Raw genomic sequence first — 15,620 nt, forward strand, 5'->3', positions numbered from 1 at the left:
CTCGCCTCTATGGTTTTCCTGTGTATTTATCCTTAAAACTTTAGAGTTTAATACTGTCTATTACTGAACATTTTACATATAGATTCCATACTCTAGGCAGTCATTTTTCTTTGTCCTTTCAACTGACAATATAATTTTAAAACTCTTTCAATTGTTTTATGTTAACGAGTTTATTTTCACCGAAATGCAGTCTTGGTTTGTTTTTAATTATCTTGATATTTATGAATTAATAACAACTTATATATTCACTCTATTTACAAAAGTTTCCCTATTTCAGAATCTTCCTCTAATTATTCTTGTACATCCATCCTGGTTCTCTAAATTCTGCTAACTTTATCATGCTGCTGCTGCTGCTGCTGCTGTTTAGTCGTTAAATCGTGTCCAACACCTCGCTACTCCGTGGAATGTAGCCCATCAGACTGCTCTGTCCATGGGAATTTTCAGGCAGTAATACTGGAGTGGGCTGCCATTTCTTTAGTATGAGGAGTGGAATAGCTTGATTTTAGGGAATTCACATGTTCACCATTCTTGTATAAAGCCAAACCGTTTCCAACTTAAGTTTCTACTATTAGTGCATCCATGTTAAAATATTTCTGCTTTCTACCAGTCTTGGGCTTGTCAGTATTTTTAAATCATTAGCATATCAACATGTATGAAAAGGAATCTTAACAGTTTTTATCACAGGAATTGCATTTAACATCCTAAAGCTGTAAAATTCTAATTTGAATTTATACCCGCTTAACTTCAATCATATATAAAACTCTGCCTCTTCATTACTCTTTACACTTCACTTTCAGTTACCAATGTCACATCTTGGATCATTTTCCTTTTCTCCCCCTTAGTATTATCCAACCAGTGATAAATGCCTCTCCTCTTAAAAGATAATTGTGTGTAGTATAAATGTCCAATTTAGGAACAATTTTCTTTCAATATACAAAATATATTATTCCATTCTTTTTTCTTCTTCTTTTACTGTAGAGAAGTCAATGTAGCTGGTACTTCTAAATTTTTTTTTTTTAATTCTTTGGCTTTAAGATTTATTTTCTTTTCTCTTTTGGGGTTTTCAGACCACTTGTACTCTGGAAATAATATGCAATTTATTGGAAAAGTCATTCAACAATGAGCTTATAGTCAAGCTATTTGATGGAAATTCCATGCTTCCCATTATCTGCAAGCATCTGCTACTATTAAGTGTTGGAACAGTTTCCTTACCAATTAGTTTAAACAGATTTCTACTTCACCTCTTCTTAATTTACCTCATTAGAGTAACTTGGTCATTGAATCCAGCTCTTTTCAGAAAGTGACCATCCCATCTCAGTTAGAGACACATGAGTGGATTCTGTCCCACCCATTTCATTCCTGGAGATGATACATCTTTCTACTATCACCAATCTCAGACCAGCCTGGTTGACACACTCTTCATATGAAAATATAGTCAAAAGAAGGCAAATGGACTCAAAATTACTTCCAATTATGCTTTATGAAAATGATGTTTTCTTCCATCTGACCCTTTTTTGTTAAAAGTTTAGCTGTGAGCAATTTATTGGAGAAAAAATTAGTTATAGATACTGAAATGTGACACAGGGATACTACCTAGTATCTGTCTTAGATAAAGAGGACAGATTGCACTCAATGCCCTCAGGCAGTCCCTCCAAATACAAGAACTAGGTTCAGTTACACAAACTGAGTAACTGGTTATTACAAAGTTTACCAATTGGCTGGCAGGCTATGTTGACCGCACTATCAACCTGTGACCTGTAGCTGATTAAATCCCAACAAAATAAACAAGTTCTTCACAGAGTACCATATGCACCTTTCGAATCATATTTCTTTTGGGAAAACCAATCATTAATCACCTTTCTTCCCTAAACACAACTGTTTCCACCTTAGTGATGACCTTAAGAGACTTCAAATATCTAAGAAATTCCCCCATGTAGATCAATTATCCCTCAGTTGGCTGGGAAAATCTATAGAGAATATAATTTTGTTTGTTTGCTTGGGGAAAATTCCTAGAAGGATAACAGATTCAAAATTTGTATACCCACTATGGCCATTATTCTTTACAGTGGTGGCGGTTTAGTCATTAAGTAGTATCCAACTCTTGCAACCCCATGGACTGTAGCCTGACAGGCTCCTCTGCCCAGGGGATTCTCAGGGCAAGAATACTGGAGCGGGCTGCCATTTCCTTTTCCAATTCTCTACAGCAGAGTCATCCAATCAGAAAAGATGACATAAAATCTATCCCTTACTATAGCTTAACAAAAGTTGGGTCCTTGAAGGCATTCAGGTCAACTTCAAATAATTGGCTAGGATTCTGATGAGAATTGTGCTATACTTCCTCCTCAGAAGCCAAAGTAGAGTTTGCACCATTACAAATGTGTTTTACTGCATCTCTAGAAATGGCCCAGGCCAAGTGGAAAGATCAATACAGAACTTTAAGGAAAAAGATACCTGAATTTCCAAAGTAGATGCTGATGATTTATGGTCATTCAGCTGGCTGTGAGTTGTTATGCCTTTCTAATATAATATTTCTGGAAAATCCTTATTGTCTTTTCTAATATTGTCTCTGTCCCCTGTCTTTTTTGCCTATGGCTCTCATTAAACAATATAGACTTCATTCTGCCCTGCACATTTTCATTACTGCTATCCCATACTTTTATTGTTTTGAGTCTGAATGCTCTATCTAGATGATTGATTTTGACCTAATGTCCAATATTTTTTTAGTCTGCTAAATACTTTTTTTTTTTTTTTTTAGCTGCGCTGCACAGAATTCAGGATCTTAGTTCCCTGACCAGGGATTTAACCCATGCCCCTTGCAGAAGAAACACAGATTCTTAATCACTTAATATCCAGGGAAATCCCAGTCTGCTGTCAAAATTAATCACTGCGTTTTGATTTGGTCATGTATTTTTAAAAAATACTTCTACAAGTTTTAGTTGAATATTTTTCAAATCATCTAATTCTTGTTCTCTGCAAATATGGCCAAGGTTTGTCTTTTTAACATCATAAAAATTACTTATTTTTACAATCTGTGTCTGATAGTTCCAGTAGGCACAATGATGATTTAGATACCTCCTTGACCAGATTTGATATCTGATTTCCCTTGGTTCTCCCAGAATGTGTCCTTAGGGTGTTAAATCATATGGAAGTCTGTATTTGTCTTTAAGTTTCTGAGCCTTGGGATGGGGTATATTTATTTCTGGTTCAAGTTTACCCTAGGAGTGCAACCTTAATTTAGGGAATTTGCACTTGGCTTAGTAACCTTACAAAGCTTTATGCTTATACTTCAATCTCCCTTGCCCTATTAGATTCTCAAAAGCTCAATTACTGCAAGATTGGCATATGAGCTCAGGCTCTATGTATACTTAAGAGTGAATTCTTGCTTTCTGTTATATTTTGCCTGATGATTTCTTATTTAATCAGTCTTTGATTTATCAGTAAGATTTGTAAAGATATTTTAATCCAACATCTTTAGTTGTTTTCAATGGATAAATTAGTCTGAATAATGTTGAATGCCATTAGAGGAACAGTTTGCTAGAAAATGATTTACCTTAATATTGTTTGATTATTGGTTTTAGTTTACCATTAACTGGGCACTTAGCACACACTAGACATTGTGCAAAGCAGGTTTCTGTTCTTAATCACTGCAAAAATTCTATGGTATAAAATATTAAAAAGAGCCTTCACCCAATGTCGGTATATGCATAAAGAAAAAAACCTACAAGGAAAAAACACATATGAAGTATGGAAACATGCTTTATTTAGATTTCTCAGTTACTTAATTATCAAAAGGATAGATATGTATGTATGCATACATTCAGTTCAGTCACTCAGTCATGTCCGACTCTTTGCGACCACATGGACTGCAGCACAACAGGCCTCCCTGTCCATCACCAACACCCAGATCATACTCAAACTCATATCCATCGAGTCAGTGATGCCATACAATCATCTCATCCTCTGTGGTCCTCTTCTCCTCGTGCCTTCAATCTTTCCCAGCATCAGGGTCTTTTCCAATGAGTAGGTTCTTCACATCAGGTGGCCAAAGTATTGGAGTTTCAGCTTCAACAGCAGTCTTTCTGATGAATATTCTGGACTGATTTCGTTTAGGATTGACAGGTTTGATCTCCTTGCAGGCCAAGAGACTCTCAAGAGTTTTCTCCAACACGTTTGGCACTCAGTCTTCTCTATAGTCCAATTCTCATATCCATACATTACTACTGGAGAAACCATCACTTTGACTAGACAGACCTTTGTTAGCAAAGCAACATCTCTGTTTTTTAATATGCTGTCTAGGTTGTCATTGCTTTTCTTCCAGGGAGAAAGTGTCTTTTAATTTCATGGCTGCAGTCACCCTCTGCTGTGATTTTGGAGCCAAGAAATGAATCATATGTATAAAAGGAATTTTGCAAGACAGGTAGGTATAATTGGACTGATACTCTACAGAAAGGCTTAAGTTCAGTTACTGAATGGATAAATCAAGTCTCTAGTGAAACTAATGACAATAGAGATACATACTCATTTCCTTTTAAATTCCTAAATATACAGGTTAAAGTAGGAAAAAAAAAGAAAAAAAGCATCTCCTATGTTTTTAAAAATCTTGGTTCAGAAAGAAAATCAGTCTTTTCTATTCAGAATTCACACTGGTAACCAGAAAAAAGGGAAATCAATGAAACAGTGTTTTAAAGATAAAGGTACCTGATTTTCAAGTTATTATTTTTCATGTTTAATGATACAATAAAATCTTGACAAAAATCCAAGATTTCATAGCACAGCTTAAGACTCATTTGTCTACTCTGTGAATTGTCTTTGGCATGTTGTGATATACAAAGATCTTGAAGAGCAGACATTTTAAGAAGGAGAAGATAAAAACTCCCTGGAGCAGGAAATAACCATGAGTACTGACTGTAAGTCATTGTTTGAATGAATAAACACACACACACACATACAAATGACATTCTTTACATAGAGAAATATAAAAAAAAAAAAAACACACAACTTTTTATTGACCTAAAATTAAGGCTTAAACACCATGACAGCATGAGTTAGGGTATGAATAGGGGTTAGAGTTGGAAATTAAATGCATTCTAGACTCTCTAACCTAGCAACAGACTCATAGAAGATGCCAAATAAATTACAGCTATGAAAAAAAAAAAGCAATTTTAACAGAAAGTTTCTGTGTGGCAGTAAGGGAGATATCATTTCCTGGGTAAAGCAGATGATTGGAGAATATATTTTCTCTTGCTTTATGAGCAGTGGTCTCTACTGCTACATACTTGATGTTTGCCATGGAGAATGACCTTTTAGCTAATTCTGACAGGGCTCCTAAAGTTCCTTTTAATATCAGCATTGATTTTGATGACATCAAGTTCGAACATCCATCAAGGTCAACAAGAGGTGTATCAGGAGAAATTGAGGAATCTGGATTGCAAATATTCAAATTCAAGTTGTTTTTGTGTGAATTCACAAAGATGTTTTAGTAAGCCAAAGCTACTTAAACATTGCATTGACCAAACCCATGCCATATATTATTTGTAAATTTTGTAAGGTACATTTTTATGTATGTACACACATGTCAGTTTTACTGCAGATACACAAACATATATATGTATATTTTACATACAATGTATAAATGACTAATCTAAATATACGTGTGTGTACATATAGACCTTAAATATACATTCAATTATACTAAACAACTTTCACTTTATTTTCTCAGTAAGAGTTTAGTTACTCTAAATTTATATTTTACGCTTGAAATTTAGAAGACTCCTGTTAAATACATCTATATGTACACCATATAGACCCATGTCAAGATTATTAGGTAAACAAATACCATCCCAAATAATAACTTATTCCCACTGGGTGTTTCATTTTCAAAGAATAATGTCAACAAACAAACATTACAGAGTAAGTATGGGTGTGTGCATGCTAAGTTGCTTCAGTCATGTCCAACTCCGTGTGACTCTATGGACTATAGCCTGATAGGCTCCTCTGTCCATGGAATTTTCAGGCAAGGATACTGGTAGCCATTTCCTCCTCCACGGGATCTTCCCAACCCAGGGATTGAACCCATGTACCTTATGTCTCCTGCACTGGCAGATAGGTTCTTTACCAATACTCCACCCGGGAAGTTACACATAGTAACAACAATGCAGAAGAAAAAGGCAGAAAACAAAGCCGATTTTTGTATGATTCAACTGAGAGATAGAAATTCAATAACAAATGTTAAACCTTATTCCCATATAGCTACAGTTCAAATACACTGCCACTAAACATAATTCAGCCCCATCTTTATATTCTCATATCTAGAATTAAAGTCTTATTTACCCCTGTAGCCACTTTAGAGAAAGACAGAGGAAACTAGTAACATTAGGATTTCTTCAAAAGTCAGGATGTTTAATTAGCTGATTTAATTTTTTTGTAGGATAACTTATTTGAATGTTAACTTATTTGAATACATAGAAATTATGGTAGTAAAAGGATTCAGCTTCACTCCAAATAGAAGTCTTATATTACTGGGGGAATGGTTGGAGCTGTTAATTAAAGATAGTTTGAAAAGTGTGCTTTAAAGGATCTTGGAAGGCAACATGAATAATTATTGTATTTGCTTCCAATGACCATAAGAGAAGAACTCAAATGATTCGCAGGGTAGCATTTTTGAAGACCAGTATAAATTGACAGAAGTTGTCCATGAGATTGGAGAAGGCAATGGCACCCCACTCCAGTACTCTTGCCTGGAAAATCCCATGGATGGAGGAGCCTGGTAGGCTGCAGTCCATGGGGTTGCGAAGAGTTGGACACGACTGAGCGACTTCACTTTCACTTTTCACTTTCCTGAATTGGAGAAGGAAATGGCAACCCATTCCAGTTCTTGCCTGAAGAATCCCAGGGATGGGGAAGCCTGGTGGCTGCCGTCTATGGGGTCACACAGAGTCGGACACGACTGAAGTGACTTAGCAGCAGTAGCAGTCCATGAGATTAAACCTATTCACCACCCTGATTAAAGGTGTTAATGCTTCCTTGATTTGGCAAAAATTTTAAATCAATGCCACTGGTTTTCATTTTTCTTTGCCTTTAAATTTTAGAAGTAGTAAGGGTTTGAAAGTAATGCAAGTATTTATTTAAATATTCCACATAAAACTAGTTAGTCTCAGCTCTTGTTTATTATTATAGTATTATTCCTCATTTCAACATGTCATATGGCAAATACTCAGTCAAGACTTACTTTTATTGATAGAGTGGATTTCCTTAGGACATCTCTATGGATCCCCACTCTTTTCTGTTAAAATAGTATTGTGTAGCCATTGAAACTGAAAAGTAACCTACACCTATGTGTTCTCACAATATGCCTGTACTTTCTTAGTGGCTCAGAGGGTAAAGCATCTGCCTGCAATGCGGGAGACCCAGGTTCGATTCCCGGGTCAGGAAGATCCCCTGGAGAAGGAAATAGCAATCCACTCCAGCACTCTTGCCTGGAAAATCCCATGGACAGAGGAGCCTGATAGGCTACAGTCCATGGGGTTGCAAAGAGTCGGACACGACTGAGCGACTTCACACTTCACACTTCTTTCTGAGGCATCATTTATTTATATGTACACATCTATGTATGTATGTATTTGCCACAAATGAAACATCCGACCTCAAACAAAACATTTCAAGGACAAACTTTATAAAAAAAAATTACATATATCAAGTGACCCTTGATATATATCCTTCATTTATCAAGTGACCATATCAGTGAAAGAAGTGTCTCCTATTGACATATGATATATTTAGCCTCTATCTGAAAAATTCACCAATTCTTACCTAAAGAACCTATACAGTGAATAATATTTTAGGTTAAAGCACATAAAATTTAAATATTCAAAAATTTTCTGTCAAAAAATAGCTTTGAAATTTTGAAAAACTTATCTCATATTAAAATTGAAAGAGTTATATTAAAACTCAACCCAAAACATTAGTTATTAAAAGATTACTTAGAGTCAATAATTATTGGAGAAGGAAATGGCAACCCACTCCAGTGTTCTTGCCTGGAGAATCCCAGGGACGGGGGAGCCTGGTGGGCTGCCGTCTATGGGGTCCCACAGAGTCAGACGCGACTGAAGCGACTTAGCAGCAGCAGCAGCAGTATTTGTTTTAAAGATTTTTTTAGATGTCAGTCATTTTTAAAGTCTTTATTAAATTTGTTACAATATTGCTTCTGTCTCGTATTTTGATTTTTTGTCCACAAGGCATGTGGGAGCTTAGTTCCCTAACCAGATACCAAACCAGCACCACCTGCATTGGAAGGTGAAGTCTTAACCACTGAAAGGCCAGGAAAGTCCCTGAAAAGAACTTATTATTGAAAAATACTTTGTATCATAGTTAAGAATAAAGAAATTTCAAGTACGTTTTCATTGCTACATGAGTATATTACCTCATCCCCTTCCTTTGTTTCTCTTTTTCTTTCTTGTGGTATGTATCTGTGACTTGGTTTCTGACAAATTTTCACATTTTTAACAAGCAGGATGATTTGCCTACAGAAATCTCATGTTATGTATTTTCATTCTGTGTACAGCATATACTATGTTAAAAGGAAAATTGTTTAGAAAGAATAAAGTTTTCATAATTGTTACTTCTCTTATAAGTATAAAACCTGGGTGACACCAAGAAAATCGTATTACAAGTATTATTATACACATTCCTTATTCTTTAGCAAAAGGATATAGAGTTCTCTGGTTTCTAAATTAGTCTCATCCCATCTGACCCCATTAAAACACAGTGCAACAGATCTAAGCATAAAAAACTGAGACATTTGCATTGGTTTGGAAAGAATATATACCCACACGGGGACAGACAAGTGAGGTTTTTATAGTTCCAAATACGTTTTCTTATTGAATTTGCACCTGCTTAAAGCCCAGCCAAATTGCAGTACATGGGCCAGTTCTATTTTCCATTTTCTTTGTGAATTAAAAGTAAAATAAATGTGCAGTTGAGCCTAGACAGCAGATGGTCCGCAAAAGGTATAAACATGTTGTACCATATGTCTGAATGGCACTTTCAGAAGTACTTGGCACTGCTAGAATATTTCATTTTCAATAGATATATGAATATACATACACTACTACAATTAAAGATAAAGTGACTGATTCACATCTTACCATTTGGGAGAAGAGCAGCTTAGGAATAGGTCGTGTGCTCCCTCTGGGAAACAGTAGTTTCCTATGTTGATTCCTGATGGGATAGAGAAAAGCAAAGCCAACATAGGGTGGTAAGCTTGTGGAGAATTTTGTACCTTTAACAAGCCATGACCAAGTAAGTATATACAAATGAGCCTCCCTCTGGTTTCAGAATTGTCTCTGGGGTAGCTGGATATCCTGGGGAAAAAGCTGAAGGTACCTGAAGCCCTTGTTTTTAACTCACCTGCTAATCATTATCTTCGCCCCATTCCCATATACTTTCCTTTCTTCACTGCCTAATGGAAAAAAAAAAAAAAAAAAAAGGAGCTTTTAACCTGACAAAGTAGATAACTTTTACAGAGGGTGAAAACTGAAGTTCTGAAATGTTACCTGCCTTGACTAATAAGACCTATTATGGCAGCCAACTCCTGATCCAGGTTTTTAAGCCCATATTCAGAATGTTACATATGCTGTACCCGAACTTTCTAAAGATACATAATATATACTTACCTCTATACTAAGGAATGTGTTAGTTTCTCTTCTTTTAGATGATAAGTGAATGTATAGGTATGGATTTTTCACTTTTTTTTTTCTTGTAATTTTACCCCTGGGTGAGTTTAACCAAATATATGGCTTCAGATATTACTTCCATGAAATCATTACTCATTTATGATCTAGACCTAAATATACAATGGTTATACATTCACTATGACTGTTCCATCAACAGATGTCACTAAACTAACAGGAAAATGGTGCATTTTATTACTACAGTGTCCTGGTGAGCCTTATTCAATCTAGACTCCCATGGTATAGATTTTGGCACTAATATGCACACAAATCATGAGTAAACCTTTAGTCATCTTTGTCACTTAGCTCATTTCCAGCTGCCAATTCAATTTATGGATAGTTCTGTCACTGGCAAAGCTGACTGGTCTCCATGGGTGAAAAAATAAGATGTAATTCGGGTGATGAGGTCTAACCTCTTCTTTTGGGCTTAGTCTAGTTTCATTTGGGCTTCCCTGGTGGCTTAGTAAAGAATCTGCCCACCAATGCAGGAGATGTGGGTTTGATCCCTGGATCTGGAATATTCCCTGGAGAAGGGAATGGCAACTCACTCTGATATTCCTGCCTGGGAAATCCCATGTACAGAAGAGCCTGCCGGGCTGCAATCCATGGGGGTCACAAAAGAGTCGGACATGACTTAGCGACTAAACAGTAACAACAGCTGGTTTTTCTTACCTATAGTGGGTTGCGTGCAGAGGCCTTGCAAGTAACAAGTCCAGTTAGAGTTTCCATAGAGGAACTGCTGCACATAACACACCAGCGCCGTGTGCCCGCAGGACAAGCGCTGTGCACAGTGCCTCAATTCAAGATGGCGATGGCCCTGTGCAGAGAAGCTGGGCCAGGCACCTGGGTCTGGGGCGGTAAGCGACACGCCTGCGCCTCATAGGCAAGAACCCCGCCCCCTCCTCACTGACAGAAACCTACAAAACAGTCCCACCTGCAGCCTCTTGAGGACAGCGTTTCTTCTGGAGCAGGAGTCCCCAACCTCCAGGCTGACTGGTTCATGCTGCCAGATCAGTGGCGGCATTAGATTAGAAATAAAGTGCACGATAAATGTAACATGCTTGATCATCTCCCAACTATCCTCTGGAACCCTTGGTCCTTGGCACTGCTCTAGAGCAGGAGTTTGCATTTGTCCATTCTTTGATAAAGATCTCTTTTGCCTCTGAACTGAACTCAATCTCATTCCATAGGCTCAAAAGACACCTGGTAGAAGAACCCTTGCTGGGGGTGGACTCACAGGGGTGGACAACAATTCCTTCCATGCTACTGTAATGGCTCTCTAATGTGCATTTGCCTTAGCACATCCAGTTCTAGTTCCCAGTCTTGTTCTAGACTTTCTACTCTATAATATTAAATAGCTAATTAACATTCTAAATGTTCAATGCTTTTTTTTTACATATGTCTTGTGCTGTTTACAATTGTGAATTTGCTGATATATTCTTCCCGAATTACCTAACACAAATTTTAAAATATGCTTTAAAATGTGGAAAGTGCAAGAGAACATAAGTAAATGCCTACTGTATATTTCTTTAACCATTTTAAAATATTTTTGGGGGGTCCAGTTCCAGGGGTTACTTAGGAGGATCCTGGACTCACCTCTTTTCAGGGACTCAACAAATCTCTCTCTCTCTAAAAAAAGTCCCTCTCTCTAAAAAAAAGAATTCTGAGCAACTTCTAGTTGAGCCAATGAGAGAAAGCTCATATCTATTAAGGAGGCTGGGACACAATCTCTCCACAAGCCCCATCCCTGGCACTGAGACCCATAATCAGGAGGGAACTCCACACTGAAAAGTGAAAGCTTTGAACTGCACATTGGACACCTGTATTGCTGAGCCTGCTGGTGACGCCAGTTGTCTTGCTGTAGCCACTGCCGCACTATTCGCTGAATCCAGGGTAGGCAAGGCGCGAGCTAAGAGGCCAGAAGGAGACTCCAGGAGCCCTAGCAATCGCAGACACACTTATTCTGTTCTGGCCGGCATGGCAGCCATACCACAAGTCTCTCCTCTCATGGCTGACCCCGCAGACACGGTCGTGATGCAGCAGTAATGCCGCTGCTTTACAACACAACCTGTGACCAAATAAGTACCTCCTGAGGGGCATGCGCAGTCCTATAGGTGATCTCAGTTGTTACATAAACCCTGTGATATGCATGCTCAGTGCAATAAGTGATCTCAGCTGTTACATATCATTATTTACAAAATGTGGGGCAAAAGCGAGAGGCCATGGGGCGAGAGAACCTGACCAAGCCATCTTCGCTAATTTGCTCTTTCCCTACAACACCTCAGCTTTTCAAACCCGCATTTAAAAGATGAACCCCTAATACATATAGCTTTGAAATCCAAAGAGGCAGACTCAAGTCTGCAAAACCCCAAGGCTGTAATAGTGTGAGAAAGGACCCAAAAGGCTTGCAAGATCAGTCTCCATAGCCTTAGGGCACAGCCTGGAGACAACAGATGGAGAGGCTTATTTGCTAATCTTAAAGCATTAACCTGTGATGGAGGCATCTGATTTTCTGGCATATTGGATTTAGCTCCCAGACCAAGGGATCGAGCAGGGGTCAAACCTGCACCCGTGCAGTGGAAGCATCAATTCTTAACCACTGGACCACTAGGGAAGTCCTGGGAGGTATTAATATCTAATTTAATACACATTAGAGGCTGGAAGGCAATGGCACCCCATTCCAGTACTCTTGCCTGGAAAATCCCATGGATGGAGGAGCCTAGTGGGGCTGCAATCCATGTGGTCACTAAAAGTTGGACACAACTGAGCGACTTCACTTTCACTTTTTCACTTTCATGCACTGGAGAAGGAAATGGCAACCCACTCCAGTGTTCTTGCCTGGAGAATCCCAGGGACGGGGGAGCCTGGTGGGCTGACATCTATGGGGTCACACAGAGTCCGACACGACTGAAGTGACTTAGCAGCAGTAGCAGCAGCAGAGGCTGGAAGGCACCATCATCATAGTGTTCCTCTGCCTCACTACAGCATACTTATATTAATAACTCCCAGAAAGAAATTTACACAGTCATCTGGAGTCACAGTTTTTGCAACTGATACCTGGGGATCACCTCCAGACCACCCAGTTGCCCAGTTCTGGAGGTCAGCATGGCTTATGCTTGTAGTCCCACAGGACTGTATACATTTGTACACTTGAAAAGCTGCTGCTTGAGCATGTGTTCCCAATCAGGCTGAATCTCGATACAGACTGAGATCCTCTCTTCTAGGAAACTGAAAGATCTTGACACACCCTCAACTACTGGGGGGCATTAAAAATAAAAATAGGCTGCTTGGCCAATTGCAGAAGTTTGAAGGACAACCTAGAGCTAGGCCAGGATTAAGATTATATCCTGCATGAGGCCATTCCTTCAAGACTAGGAGAGGTGGCTCATTTACCTAATATATAAGAACTAACAGAGAGTCAAGCAAAATGAAAAAGCAATGTTCTAACAGAAGAACACAAAAAAACCCTTGAACTATTGTTTTGGTACAACTCAATAATATCATGCAATAAATATGTATTCTCTGACCTTCATTCAATTAAGATTATATCCTTAGAGATATTTACATTATATAGCATGAACCACATAGTTAGAACTATTAAAAAAATAAAACCAGGTAGGTCACAAAGGTATAAATTATATGTCTATACCATCCATCCTTATACAGGCATACGGTGAGTAATATTTTATATAAAATTTAAAATGTTCTATTTTCTTACTGTCGTTTTACTTTGCTTACAAAGAATTGCATTACCTTAGGTTATACCTCTCTCTCTAATTGAAGAAACTTCTTGTCAGCCTATTATCACAGATAAACTTTTTTTTTAATGTTCCAAATACTGTTTCATGAAAATGACTGTCATACTATATACCATACAAATGTTATAGTGATTCATTCATTAGTGTATGGGCTAGGCCTCATGAAGAAATCATATAGATTATCCTAGGCTACAATAAAGCAATCCTGTTGTTGCTTCTTAATCAACAATGTATGAATTGTTATACCTGTAAGAGATATTTCTTTTTAAAAAAATTTAATGTAGTAATATATGTATCTAGAGAAGGGAATGTCTACCCACTCCAATATTCTTGCCTGGAAAATCCCATGGACAGAGGAGTCTGGCAGGCTACAGTCCTTGGGGTCTCAAAGAGTCAGACATGACTCAGTGACTAACACACACAAACAATATATGTGTATTATCTACAGTGTTTTATATCGTAAAACAACAATATTGTAGGTATCAACAGACAATCCTCTTATAAATAGATGATGTAAACTTAACAATATTGACAGAGTACAGGCCTATAAACAATTTTTCTTCTTTATAATTTTCTTAATTTTTCTTTTCTTTAGCTTACATTATTATAAGAATAAAATACAAAATATATGTTAACTGCTTATAAGTAAATTTTCCAGTCAATAGTAGTCTATTAGTAATTAAGTTTTGGGGAAGTCAAATTGTGCATGGATTTTTGACTGGGCAGGGGGAGAGGTCAATGGTCCAACCTCGGTCTTGTTCAACTGTCAAATGTACCTGAGAGATAAAATAGTAGTACTCTTTTCCTTTGTAAATAAACATACTTCACTAGGGCCATGGCTGAACATCTTCTATCAGACCCCTCTTCCTATACATAAAACCTATAAATTTTGGTAAACAAAAATAAACCTGAAGGCACAAAGCATAATCAAAAGCACTCAGATACTATTTAATAAAAGTTAAACTGAGAATAAACAGTAGCACTAAGTAGAGTTCCTTATTTCACAGATAGTTTCTTGATATTCATCCTTAGTAATATCCAAAAAGAATAAGTCAAATTCTATTAAAAAAAAAAAAAAGACTTAAACAATTGAAGAACTAGAAGAAAGTTTGTACTACCAGAGTCAAAGAATACTGAGAAGGAATATCTCTCAGTTAGAGGGAAATTAGAGGACCAGAGAGAAAGAGACCCACATCTAAATATAGAATTTGCCAGATTCTGACTTACCCTTGAAGTCTGAATTACTGAGGCATATTACAAGAACTGCAGAAAAGGCTAAAAAATATTGAGATTTGAACTTCTGTACCCACAAGAGTGACAAAATTGTGGTTCGGGAAAATTGAATGCTTGCTTAAAAAGCAAAATCAATATTCATAGGAGGAACAGAAAGAACTTAAAGTAGAAATTCTAAAAATATATAAAATAAAATTAAATACTCACTCAAAGAGTCAGACACAACTGAGCAACTGAACAACAACAATGTCAAAGATAGAAGTCAAAATTACTCAACAAATAAATACATAGGAAAATATGGCTGATTGTCTAGAAAGTAAGACAACCAACAAAGACTAACATGAGATAACCCAGTCTGGAAATTACAGCAGAGAAAAAAAAATTATAAGAAAAAATAAAGTTATAATTCTAGAATGGAAAAGTAGAATATCTAAAAGAAAAAAAAAGAGAAAAGAAAAACTTCACTGGATGGGCCTAGTGAACAAACAGAAATAACAAAATAGAGATCCAATGAGCTAAGCTTGCTGCCTCTGCTGCTGCTTAGTCACTCAGTGGTATCCAACTCTGCGACTCCATGGACTGTAGCCTGCCAAGCTCCTCTGTCCATGGGGATTCTCCAGGCAAGAATGCTGGAATGGGTTACAGTGCCCTCCTCCAGGGGATCTTTCCAACCCAGGGATAGAAGTCAAGTATCCCGCATTGCAGGTGGATTCTTTCCATCTGAGCCAACAGGGAAGCCCTAACATAAGCATAGCACTTAATGGAGTGCTATGACCAATGGAAATAATTCTTTCTGAAGAACAGAGAGGGGGAAAAAAAAATAAACTTGAAAATCTAAAAGCTGAATAATGCCTTCTCAAGAAAACATGAGATCCTATGTTATAAACTGAATCATGTTCCC

The sequence above is a fragment of the Bos javanicus genome, chromosome 12 (assembly GCF_032452875.1).
Source record: "Bos javanicus breed banteng chromosome 12, ARS-OSU_banteng_1.0, whole genome shotgun sequence".
Lineage (NCBI taxonomy): Eukaryota > Metazoa > Chordata > Mammalia > Artiodactyla > Bovidae > Bos > Bos javanicus.